The 13,228-nt window shown below is 41.2% G+C and overlaps 1 protein-coding gene across 1 annotated transcript in view; it reads left to right on the forward strand.

Moving 5' to 3' along the window:
- The first annotated feature begins 353 nt into the window (after nucleotides 1-353).
- TRPC4 (transient receptor potential cation channel subfamily C member 4) overlaps nucleotides 354-13,228 on the forward strand; it is a 130,509-nt gene continuing 117,634 nt past the window's right edge. Inside the window, 1 exon segment of the mRNA XM_079314892.1 lies at nucleotides 354-908. The gene's annotated coding sequence lies outside the window, so the exon portion shown is untranslated.

Below are 13,228 nucleotides of genomic sequence, written 5' to 3' on the forward strand. Positions count from 1 at the left end.
CAGAGCCCCACCGCGGCTGCATGGAGCGGGTCAGGGCTTTCCCAAACGCGGTGCGATGTGACAGCGAACTTTCTGCGGAGTCCAGGCTGCTCCTCGGTGCGTCTGCCTCCGAGCGGTCCCGAGCGGCGCGCGTTCTCGGATCGCCGCGCAGCCCCGCTCCAGCGCTCGGAGGGCGCCCGCTCTCTCCTCCCCGTGCCCGGGCTCGCAGCCGGTGAGCCCTCGGAGCGCCCCGGGCGGTCCCTGCGCGGAGCCCTCGGAGCCCGGGCGGTCTGTGCGCGGAGCCCGGCGCGGCCGCGGGGGGGCGCAGGCGGCAGCGGCGGGGGCAGCGCGGCGGGGGCGGCGGCCGGGCGGGCGGGGGGCGGCGGGACGGCGCCGCCGAGGCAGAGCCCGCGGCCGGCTCTGGGGAGAGCGCAGCGGCGGCGAGGACGGAGAAACCCGGCGCGTGCCCCTCCGCGCTGCCTCTGCCCGTATTGGGGTGTCGTTCGTCCCTCCCCGCGCCCCGGAGGGGACCGCCGCGTCGGGCGGAGCTGTTACTTTTGGCAGCCGGCATGAGGCTTCCCGAGGGAACAAGGAGACGGCGCGCTAAGCAACCGGGGAAGAACCTGCCTCTCATCTGTTGCAGCGGAGCCCGGCGGCAGGCGCGGTCCCCCCGGCCGGAGGTGATGGGCACCCGCTGACTCGTGGCGTGCGTCCGAGAGTGCCTGCGTGTGTGGCAAACATGGAGAAAATAAAGTAAAAAATGGGGATAGTGCCTGAGATGGACGGCAGCCAGTGAAACAAAACAAACACTTTCCGAAGGGATTTCATTTCCAAGCGGGATTGAAGAGGGTACAACTTCCATGGGAAAATGTGACCTGTTCAAACTGCTGTCGGAAGATGCCGGCTGTCAACGCAAGCACCTAAACCAAGTAAGTTCTCATCAACTTAGATCTGTTCTCTTTCTGAGCCTTTAAGTACCTTTTTGATCCTCTGCAAAGAAAAGAAAGAAAAAAAAAAAACCAAGGAAAAAAGAAGTCCCTATCACTGTCTAAGGTAACTTTTTGCGCCGACGCAAGCAGCATAAAGCGGCATCGTGCACGCCCTTGGCCCTTGGTGGTAGTCCGGAGGAGAATTAGGATTCCTTCCTTCCTCTCGTATGTAATAAACGTGTTTTTCCCTGGCAGCCGCTGCCGTGGGAAGCGGCATCCTTCGGTCGCTGGGTGACACCTGCAGCCCAGCGGAGCGCCCGGAGGAGCGGGCGAGGGCAGGAGGCGGCTCCGCGCCCGCCACCCGCGCAGGTGGGAGCCCCCTGCCCGCACTCGCCCCCTGCCCACACTCGCCCCGGTCCGCACTCGCCCCCGCGGCCCCGGCAGCGCCCGACGGGATTCACATGTCGCGCACTCGGGTGGGTGCGGGACCGCGGCGCGGACCGCCCTGCTCCCCGCGGTGGTGGCGGCGGCAGTGGGTGTCCCCGCAGGTGTCCCTCACCGAGGGGCCTCGCCCCCGCCGGCGCTGTCCTGCCAGGGAACCCCCAGGAGGGACCTGGAGGACGGCGAGATGCGGGTGGCGGGAGCAGAGCAGGGTGAAGCGGGCCGTGGGACGGCTCCTGGAGCAGGAACCTGGTGGGTTCATCCCCGTGTGGGTTTACCCTGCCGCCCGAGGTGATGGGAGAGAAGCTGGGCTCCTGCTGGGAAGAAGCAGCTGATGCTCTGGTTTAAATGCCGACAGAAATTCAGCACTCTACCGAGGCACACAACTGCAGTTGTGGCTACAGTTGTCAGAACCTACAGACTTGTTAATCTAGCATTCCCCTGTTTTTACCAGAAAGCATAATTTATGCACTTTTGTTTTACTGGACTTAGTTGAGTGACTTCCTGTTAGCATGGCAACCGAATTTTAGATTTCTCTACGCATGACTTAGGAGATGGCTTTTCCAACATTAAACCACCTTTCAGATGGAAGTAAATAAAACCATCTTCTATTATGTTTTTATTACAGAGAATGAGTACTCCACAAATAAACAAACCAAAACACATAGGTAACAGACATGCATGTTGATTTCATCTGAGAAATAAGTATTTCTAAGAAACACTGCACATACAGATTTTCTATAGAATGCAGAATAGACAGTATGGGAAATAGTTTAAGTTCTACATGCTAAATATCAACACTAAGTACCTTTAAGTCCAGTTTGCTTGAAATTTCAAATTTAATTGTATTGCAGTGACATGGAAAGGTTCAGTGTTTATGTTACTTTCTTCAAAGCCCACACCTGGATAGCTTAGTAAGATTTTCTGTGCAAGCATACTGAATTTTCCATAAAGTAACCTAATTAACTTAAGCAATAGTTTTGTGTACAGTTAGAGACAGCTTTAGACCTGTTTTAGAATACCAGAAATTCTAGAAGACTGAATTTATGCCCATATCTTAGGTAAGACTCGGAAATAAGCTTTATCCTTCAATATCAAAATAGCTGAAACCAAACATGTTTTTTTCATTGGTCTTGCCTTCTTCACTGAAAGGCCTTGGTTTTGTTTGCAGGGGGATGCCATTCTTTATGGGTTTTGTTTTTTCCCCCCTTCTTTTTTCTTCTGGTATTCAGACTTAGGAACAGATGAGACTCTATTTGGAAACAGGAAAACAAAAATATGTCTGTCTTTTAAATTTAACTTCAGCCACTTACTCTGACTCTATGTATAGCATCATTGCCCTTAAAATAGCTCCAGAAAAAAAATTCCATTTCTTCTTATCTCATGCTATTTAGAGCCAAATACTGCCAGCTGAAATTTAAGTGCAATTGAGGTCACTATGGGTCTGGTATGATTTTGATTATATTTTTGAGATATCTTTTCTTATGTACTGAAAATGTTGGGTCCTGACCAATGTGGCTCTGCTGGGGTGACAGTGGGCTTGCATTTCTTCTGTGTGGAGCGACCACCAAGTATATATTGAAGGACACACGTAGAGAAAACAGTGAAGGGATTAGATTTCACCTTTGTGTGTGTTTATTGCCTGACTTAAATGACAAGGAAAAATGTGCATGATTGCTGCTCCCAAGACCTCCATACCCTCCATACCAATACTCTGCTAAATCTGTCAGTTTTTTCTGGGATTTGGTTCACTGGAGTGAGGTGGCAAAGCCAACAAGGAAAATCCTGTGTGACATCTCTGCTTGCCTCTGGTGGTGCTGGTAGTCAGTGTTAAAAGGGACTAATTTAATTTTGAAAATGATGACTAAGTCACCATAACTTACCTTACAGAAAGGCAGAATAGAAGCAGGAAGAAAAGACTGTTATAACCTGTTTAAAGAAAAAGCAGATAAAAATAGATGGAGCATTGTTCTATTCAGACATTTAATGACTTTATGAGTGTCAGATTTATCATTACTTTTTCTATTCAGTTTAAGTTGTGTTGAGTTTTTGTTACTTTCTCAAATGCAGTGTTCTTAATTACTGAAGGAAGGTTGAAGGTAAAATTTTGTGTTTAACTCAATCTTCCATTGTCATGTTTTGTGACCAAACAAAATTCCAGAAGCTATGTGTTTTAGAAGTCCTGAATCATTGGGAAAGATAAGCCAAACTTGCCCTTGCTTTATTACACTGGCAGTACTTTAAGTAATATAGTGTTAGTGTAACATCAGCAACAAGGGTAACAGGATCCTCAGTCCACTGTGACTTGTTGCTGGAAAGAAAAAAGATCTCCTGACTAAACACATATTAATAATATAGTTTTGTTAAGTGATTGGAGGGGAAGGCTCAGCAAATTAGATCTTTCTGTAACAGATACACACACAGAAGTTCTTTAAAGGGGCATTACCTTTCGGTCAAATAGATTTTGTTTCTCAAAAGAGGAACAACTAAAAATAAGGCAATTTCTTTGTACAGTGAAGTTTTCCAATTAATTAAAAGGTTTTTAGTGTGCCACAAAGGCTAAAGTAACAAATAAATGACTTCATTATTGTATCATGGTCTTCTTGGAGTTGTGCGCTGTTTTGGTTTCTTTTAAGGTTTTTCTTCTCTCTTCAAATATCTGTTTTGGTTTAAATTCACAAATACTTATTCCACTCTTTTACAACCAGATTTCTAGTTTAGATATTGACTTGTGTGAGACAAAAACAAAAGTACCTTGGATAAAAATTACTTTTCTTATACAGCTAAGATATTTTTCAGCAAATGTGGGCTGAAGCGGAACAGGAATACTTTCTTAAATTTGAGTGAATTGTACATCTGTCTAAGGTCGTGAATCAGTCAAATCTAAATTCTGAAGTCTGTGACAGTTTCTGAAATTTCTTGGTCACTGAGTCTGTGCTTGATACATTAATCTCAAAAGTTTCTGATATACTTGTGCGTGTCAGATGAAACATTTTATAATCATATTACCTGGTATATTATGCAGTGAGTGGAAAGGGGAACAGTAAATTCCCAGAGAAAGATTTTTCACTTTCAGGGCTTTTCAGGGAAAGAGGTTATGGGATTCTTCTGGAGGTGCTTTCCACATACCATTGAAAACTTCTGAGGATCAAGTATCCTTTCCTCAGCAGGCAAAGGCCTCCCTTCCACCACTGGTGCATGGACAGCTCTGAGCAGTCAAGCCATGTACTGGTGCTTTTAAGGTCTTCCAGTCCAAGCTCAGCATCTGCTGATTTTCCAGGATAAACAAGATCTTTTTGTTTGGTTTTTTTTTAGAGCGATTCTGATACCGGAGTTAAGGACCACAAGTGCATCCTTCCTTGGCTCAGAGAATCAGAATGCTTTTGCTACCAGTGTTCACACCCAAGACCCTACAGGCCAAGGAAGTCCTGGGCTCCTCATTCCTTGTGCCAGCCAGTCAGGCAAAGCACAGATCGGTTGGCTGGGAGTGGCACCTAGGAGGGCTCCAGCCTCCTTTAGATCTTGTAGCTTGCAGAGTGGCCTTTGTGGCTAATTTGATAACCCTGAACTGACATGGAATACCTGTTTGCCAGCTGCCAGGGTGAACCTGGAGTGTCTCTCTCCCTTTCCTGGAAAAAAAAGGGCTGAAGCAGAGAGTAACCCATCCTCTGTATTTTGTCATCTCTTTTATAACAGAGCAAGCATGCTCCACAGGTGACTGTCTCTCTTTGTTAACCATGCAGCAAACACCAAGACAAGGAACTTCCTTCTTAAGATAGATTTGCTGAATCCCAGCTGTGCAGAGCAGGCTATGGTAGTACATCATGAAGGTTGAATAAGCACAGAGGTCAGTAGATACAGGATAGATGGCTGCTATAATCAGCCTACAATGCACATTAAAAACCAACCAACCATACAAAAACATGGATACACATGCACATGCTCTAAGCTGCTGTGCTAACTTTTAAACAATCTGTATGAAAATAGCATAAACTCAGAACTTCTGTGGGTTTGCCAGCTGCCACCTCTGCAATGCAGTTTCATTTCACAGGATTCCTCAAAACATGGAGTCTTATGAAAACTCAATAACAATTTGAATTTTTGTCACTTTTCATCTCTGGTGTGTGGTTCTCAAGTCTGTCAGAGAGGGGCAGCTGCTGCCAAAGAACCCAGCAACTTTCTCAGTGGTGGTTAAGTAGTGAGGATGATTATTAAACCAGGTTATAAAGCACGAGGGGGGCATTAATGCAGCTCTGTTATCCAGCCCAAAATGCATGGTGAGAATTTGGCCTGGCCTGAGAGCCTCACTGCTCCTTACATCTCACATCTCCTAGAGAGATGTAGGCATTCTGCCAGGAAGGACCTTCCTGCAGTAGACTCTCTGTGAGATTCACTGAGAATTTAAATGTCTTCTTCTAACCATCATTGAATTAAAGTACCCACTCCCGTCAGGGTTAGCAGTTCTAGTAGAATCAATGCTGTCCTGTGTTTATTAAATTAAAGGATAAATTTTCGCTAGTGATCCTTCTGTAGTGCCTCAAATCAGGGGAAGAATATCAAAGATTTGAATGTGAAATCTGTCCCATTCCCTAGCATACAGATATTTTCAACACATCAGTAGTTTGATGTCAGGTTAGGGAGTGCTGGACTGAGATGGAATACCAAATTTACATGCAGTGAAAATTATATTTTATTCAATATTTTTTCTTCTAAAAAATTAATATATTTGAAATTTATCTTTGCCAGTAAATATTGTTTTCTGTTCATTAATTTGCTACTTTCATTTCCATTATAAAAAGTAAGCCAGACCAATTTACCTTCTTTGAGTAATACAGTGAACAATAGGATTATAGCAGAAGATGAACGGTCATACTGTGTCTGATTTAAGATTACCACTAGTACATTTCTGTATACTAATTTCAATCAAAAAGTATTTCAATGGCAAATTTTGAAAAGTGCTAAAAAGGGATTTTTGCAGTGAAGGCCTGTGTTCTTTTTTTTCACTTAAGTCCCACAAATTTAGTTGTAGTTATAAACACCAAGCACCTTTGTATACCTTCTTTGTTATAGTCACTGGAGAGAGACAGAAACCTCCCATGAACAAACTAATCCATCCAAAATTTACACCTGACACAGAGTGAAAAGAAATCAGGTATTTATTGTTGCTGATTGTTGTTTGATTTCACAGAGCTGAAGTAAGGCAGGATGAAACCTTATCCTAGCTGTGTCAAAACACCCAAGCAAACAGTTTCAGAGGAGACAATAATTAGACATTGATTTTCTTCTAAGGCATCTTAAGATCCTGTTGACTTTATCATAACAATAACAGATGTCTGCAACATAATTTAAATATCCTGTTGTCTGTTCTCAAAATTTTTAGGAGTTTGTGAATGGGTTGGGTAGCTGAAATACAGCTTCTAGTTGTGCCAAGGGACATGGGAGTGTCAGCTGGACTCTTGTAAAAGAAGAACACACAGTTCTGAATGCTCACATCCTGCCTCCTCCAAGAGCAAGGTGTCTCTTTTCCAGAGAGAACACATTGTATCTGTGGAGCAAGGGAAGGCAAGCACAGATTTTCTCTTCAAATTTTCTCAGCATTGCCAGTGCCAACGTACCTCAGTCCACTGAATACAGAAATTAGCTCTCAGTGATGAAACAGTTTTAACTGATGTTCATGTGGAAATGCTCATTATTATTAAGCACTTCAAAAGCAGTCCTTCTGCTGTACTTCAGCACTGATTGCTGAATGGATCCTGCCTATCTTCCAGCAAAAAAACCCCTAAAATACCCATTTCTATTTTATTTATACTGACAACTTTTTGTTTTGTAGGTTGGGAGAGGTAGTGGCCATTAATTTCTGATGGTAATGATTTAAAATTATGAGAGCTGCAGTCAATCGCTTGGACTTGTTTATGCTGGCATAGTGAGTTGTTTTGCAAATTTGGTGTGTTCCATAGTCCATTTATACCTGCAACACCACATGTGCTTTCCCTATAGTGGCTTTAACTAGCTAGAAGATATCCTACAGCAGGAATCTTGGCCATGAATAAAACCAAGTCCAAGTTGCTTATGGAACAGTTGTCTAATTTGCCTTAAGCCCCTTAGCTGCAAAATTGTCATTCCAGAGGCAGTAACTAACTGTTTGTCTTTGAATTCATCTAGACACTGTAGCATCAGACTTCTGAGTCTGTATAGCCTTTAGAAAGAACTTGGTAACTTCACAGAGTGATTCATATGACATATCTTGAAGGAAATTAATTGCCCTCTGCAGGGAGTGCATTTCTTCCCATTTGTAATGAAGGAAAATTGGGATGACAAACCAGCCTTGGATGTCAGTGTTTTGGATTCCTGGCTTAGTGAATATGTGTCTCAGCTTTATTTTTCACATGTTTTAAATGGAAGTACTTTATTGTGTCACATAATGATTAATAAAATTTCCTAAGTCTAATATGAAGAATGTGTTGAACTAATTTTTTTAATCTGTTAAGGAACCCGGCACCTATGGCACAGAGATCACATATTTCAACTTGATGACATAAGCAGGTATTTGCACTAACTCCTAGTCTGTAACTGCTCTTGTATTTTCTCATAAAAGGCATCATGCTTCATACAGAGCAATTGCAAAATAATATTTTGGTCTGTCCACTTACATAAAAATATTTTATTCATGATTATTTAGCTTAGTGATATTAATTTCAAGAGTATTTGTTTATGCACTGAGGCCAGTTGTACCAAATACTGATGTGATTTGAGATGATCACACTAATTTGCTGCAGTGTCTTTATGTAGAACTAAACTTCGACATAAGTCCTGTTGCTTTTTCTTTTTTTTTCCAAAATACTTAAACCAAGCAGACTGAACAGGGGTTTGAAAGCCCCTTCTTTTCAGTGTGACTTTAGCCACAGAGGAGGGAAGCAGGGGATGCTTAGTGGGTTGGGTTGCATTCCAGTTCCTGGCCACTAGTCCATCCTCAAAGCTGCACTGACTGACTGAACTAGCTTGACTGCACAGCCTGGATTTTATAAGGATGGGTGAGGATCAAAGAAGGATTTCTCATTATGCTCACTGTGCTTCCTGTGCACTCACTTCCTAGAAACCACCCTCATTTTGTTACTGCTTGTGCTGGTTTAAGCCAAGTGGGGACTTCTTTCCATGTGAAGAATTCCTTTGGATTGAGTGTAGACGGGATTTGGCTTTACATGTTTTATAATTAAAAAGATTCTCCAGTGCATAGGATCTGAATGTATGTCATCTATCTGTGCTGTCATTAATTTTTTTAAAAGAAGCATTAATCTCATAGCAGGGTATTTCCATGCTTAGCACCCTTAGAGAGGGGTTTTACCAATGTGTCCTTAATTGATGTGCTCCTGTGCATTCACCCATGTCTCTTATTAACTTTGGATTTCCCACTCACTTTCTCAGTACATTAAGTCCAGAATTTGTAGGTGAGCTCTAGTTGAGACTGAAGAGGACTTAATTTTGCTTTAATGGCACCAAGGTCTATGGGAAAGAAGCAATCAGCTGTCCCTGAGGAGAGGCTGGGCCAGCAGTACCTCTGTGTAGGTCTGTAGGTCTGTGTGATGAGATATGTTCAAGGAACTCATTTTCTGGCTCAGAGCCTTTGAAGTTCTTCAGGACATTGCTACTAACTACCAAGAAACAAGTAATTTGGGATATAATATCTTGCACTACCCAAACTCCACATGTCAGGATCCTTATTTTCAGAAAGAATCATTGCTGATTAGTGATTCTTCTTAGTGATTATCTACAACTCCAAGGTTGGCTAAATGTGGGCAAGATAGCAAAGGCAAGAGTGGGACTTTGAGGAGGATAGAAATAATTAGACATTTCAAAACAAAAGGGGACAAAACAGAACGTGTTGTCATTTCAGAGCAATCAAGGAAATAAAGGACAATGAAGACCATGACTCTTGAGAGACATTAGCTCACTCAAGTAGGTCAACTCATGCTCATCTTCACTTCCAGTGACAGTTAGATAATAGCATCCTTAAGGGCTTGATTTTCTTTTGGAAACATAATGGGTTGGTTGACATGTGCACTGGGGCAACGTGACACTTTAGTCATCTTACTCCATTAGTGCTTTCTTGCCAAATACTTCCTTTCTTGCCAAGTACTTACTGTTGCTTTAACACTCTTTACTTAAACCCATCGCTGAAAAAAGACGCCTACAAAAAAATTACCTAAACCAATCCACCACTCATGATAGCAAAGCTTTATGGCCAACACATGATGAAATTAATTTTAAGAAATAAGATGCTTCTTTCTAATTTAACCTTAATTCAAGAAAGTTTTCAAGCATAAGGAATTTCTGGTGTTTTACTGAAAGAAGCTTCAGAAGGTGCTTCATGTTAAGCATTGGCTTCATTCCTCTTCTCAGTATGAGACATTTCCACATTTTCCTTAATCCAGGTTTAAGGAATATAATTTGAAAATTCAGGTGAACATTTTATACATTACAGCAAAGAAAAATATTAATAATACACAAACCAACACCTTTTTAGCAATTTCTCAGGTCTTAGAAATATATTGAAGATGTTTGTGCTTTGCATGTTTGCATTCTCCCTTGGAAGTATGACATTGGTTCAGATGATCAACTCTGTGTTCAAAATTTCTCCCATTCCTTTACCATAACTCTCTGAGAAAACTTCTTTTATGACGTACTTTTGTTATATAAGTCATTTCAAAAGGCCATTTTGTATCCAAAGATGATGTTGAAAAACTAAGCTTTGAGTTTTTGGATATCCTAAAATCCCAAAGGTTTTGTGCTTTTTCATTTATTTTTGCATTTATTTATCAGACATTGCAACTATGTGTGCTCTTTGGTCTTAGGAAATGTTAAGATCACAAGTGAATTTAAGACGGTGATAATGGTCAAATTAATTTGAAATTACACCACTCTAATGTGAAATTTTACAAAATAAAAAATTCTGCCTTCTCATCAGTCCTACATATGTAAAGATGATGCAATTTTAGAAAATTTGTCCCCTTAGTTTCAAGAGAATTATAGTACTCTGGCAGCTTCTTGTTTCTGTTCAATAATTTATCAGTTTATGAAAAATATATTCTGTTTACTTTTCCACTCTGATGCAGTCAATGCAATTATGAGTTCTGGAGAATCTAATTCAAAATTGTTGAGTATTTTAGAAAAATATGTAGTCCTGCAACATTCATATTTTTGCAATTATTGCCATGGTTTTTAGCCAGCATCTGTTCTGTGTAATATAAAATTTTCTCCATTCTGTGTCTAAATACCTTTTCTCTTGCAGTTTACAGAGTCATATATATGGAATATTCATGGAGGGAGGGAAGCAGTGAATCTTTGTTTTAAATATAGCTGCTATAATTGACAAGGTCTAAAATCTCACTGTGACTGATTAAAAGAATTCCTGCATCTTTCTGTTGCTGGGAAATTGATTTCAGGAATGAAAATCAAGTAGGCAATGACATGCACAGTTTTTCAACCAAACTTCTTTTTTAATAGTTTGTAAAACATTCAGAGCCATTCTGAACAGGGTTTTATAGAATTGCCAAAAAGTGATTTCCGTTTCAAGGTTATAGCACATCAAATGAAAAAAAAAAAAGTCTTGGATGTCTCTACTGTAAGTAGAGCTCTAATGTACTATTACATGTACTATTCAGTATGTTCAAGCTGATATTAATACTTCCAGTAAATCCCATAAATATCACTGAACATAAGGTAACACGGGTTTAACATTTTATCTACTTATGTCAACTGTGAAGCCAGACTTTGTATTATGATGGAAAGATTTCCAGGTTTATGGATGCTCCAATTGAATTCTATGCCAAGATATTCACATTTATAGATCCTTACAGTTTTGTGTGTATATTCACATAGAGCTTTACACACACACACAAGAGAAGAACATGTATATTTACATTTAGAGAGAAATATTTATGTGCACTGTGTAACTGACTCACGTGAAAAGTTATTATTTTCTCTGGCCAGTGAAAGAGAAGAACTACCCAGAGTTGAGGAATACAGCCTATTAAAATGCCTATCCTGTGTGAGCACACAGAGTTATATCAATATCTCCTTGCCTGGGAGTATTTATCTCTCTGCACTTGTTCATAAGTCTTTTATAAACTAAGTGGCTGTATGTATGTATGAGAAGTATGGCTTCTTTGCCACTCCAAACTGAGAAGGGCTGTGAATTTAATGGCAACCTACCAGGACATGGAAAATGCAGAGGCTGTTATATTCTCGTGAATTTAGACTCCCAGAAGTGGAGGCTTCTTAAAAGCCAGCAGCTTCTGTCTGTGGAGCTGACAGCTCTGACACTGTGCAAACTTAGACACAGCTCTTCTGAAGGAATTTTTTTTTCAAGTCTAGTAGCAAATACAGCTTGTCTGGGATCAATCTATTATCTTCCACATTGTTTATTATCCAGGAGGAATTTTCTTTTGTAGACTTTTATGTAGAAGTTATAACTCATGCAATTAATAGCACAGCAGTCTATTAATCAGATTCATGTAAGTTTAACAATAGCATTTTTAACTGATCCTTATGTGAACTGCACATGGCAGCTGTCAGGAAAATAATTTGAAAGGAGGCAGAATACTCTTCTGTTACAGAGCTCCCAAACCTCTTCAGAAACCTGCCTTTGAGTGTAAAGACGAAAGTGTACATCATATAAAAAGAAAATGTAGCTCAGAGAAGCTGTGTATGCCCTATCTCAGAAGTGTTCAGGTTGGATGGGGCATTGAGCAACCTGATCTAGTGAGTGTCATCCTCTGTGCATGGCAGAGGGGTTGGAACTAGATAATCTTTGATGTCCCTTCCAACCCAAACCTTTTTATGATTCTGTGATGTGTTACCTCAGGATCCTTCCAGCTGGATGTTTCACAAGGATCATTGCAGTGGCACAAGGCTGTTTTGTGATCTCCTTTATCTGAGTGTAAGAGCTGTTGTGAGAATAGAGCAGGAGGATACCATCACAGTGAAAAAAGGGGTTTCAGAGCAAGCAGTGCATATCATCTAAGCCAGTGTAGAAAAAGTCATCCTGGCCTGACAGTTTCAGTTGCCCTGGGACATGCCAGGTGCATGTGTGGTTATGGTCCTTGTTGATTGATTCAGTAAAACAGTAACTTGAAATCCCTGATAAAACTTTTTTTTTTTTTTTTTTTTTTTTTTTTTTTTTGTAAAAGCAAGAAGCACATAATCTAGATTTTCTCTTAAAACTCTTGATCATCACTGCACTTACCTGTCTATAAAACACTGAGTAAGTTGCCCCCTTTTTTTTGCCTGGACTTGCAGCTGCACAGGGTGGCTGAGTGTAAAAGAACTGGAGGGATCAAAGCCAGCCAATCTGACTTCTCTGGGTAACCATATTTGAGTTAGTCACAGACTGGTCCATAGAAATTACTTCTCAGTTCTTGATCTCGTATGTTCAAAAGAATATTTTAAAGTTTTCAGAACTGCCACACAAAAAAGTTAAATTTCTCTTGAGTCATTGATTATTAATATCTGCCATCTGCAGATAATTTATCCAGTCCTTTCAGTGCTAGCTGGTAACTTATATACAGTGGAACTGGTAAATTCCTTGATGAAATAAGGGTGAGTGCTAAGTGATACCAAGACAAAATTAATAATTGCAAGGATTTGACTTGGGCTGCCATGTCAGAAATGGAGATGGCCAAAAACTGCATACAAAATAGATTTGCAGCTTAATTGTAGCCAGTAGCAGCTGTTCTGAAGAACAAATAAAATCCACACCCATGTTTGATGAGGTCAGTAAAGCAGCTCATTTTTTCATTGCTTAGGTGTTAGATTTTCACAGACATGTTTTCACAGTTCTTTCCTTTAACAGCCAAGTGCTTATCTCCTTTTTGTTTTATAAT

The sequence above is a fragment of the Erithacus rubecula genome (assembly GCF_903797595.1).
Source record: "Erithacus rubecula genome assembly, chromosome: 1".
In the NCBI taxonomy this organism is placed as follows: Eukaryota; Metazoa; Chordata; class Aves; order Passeriformes; family Muscicapidae; genus Erithacus; species Erithacus rubecula.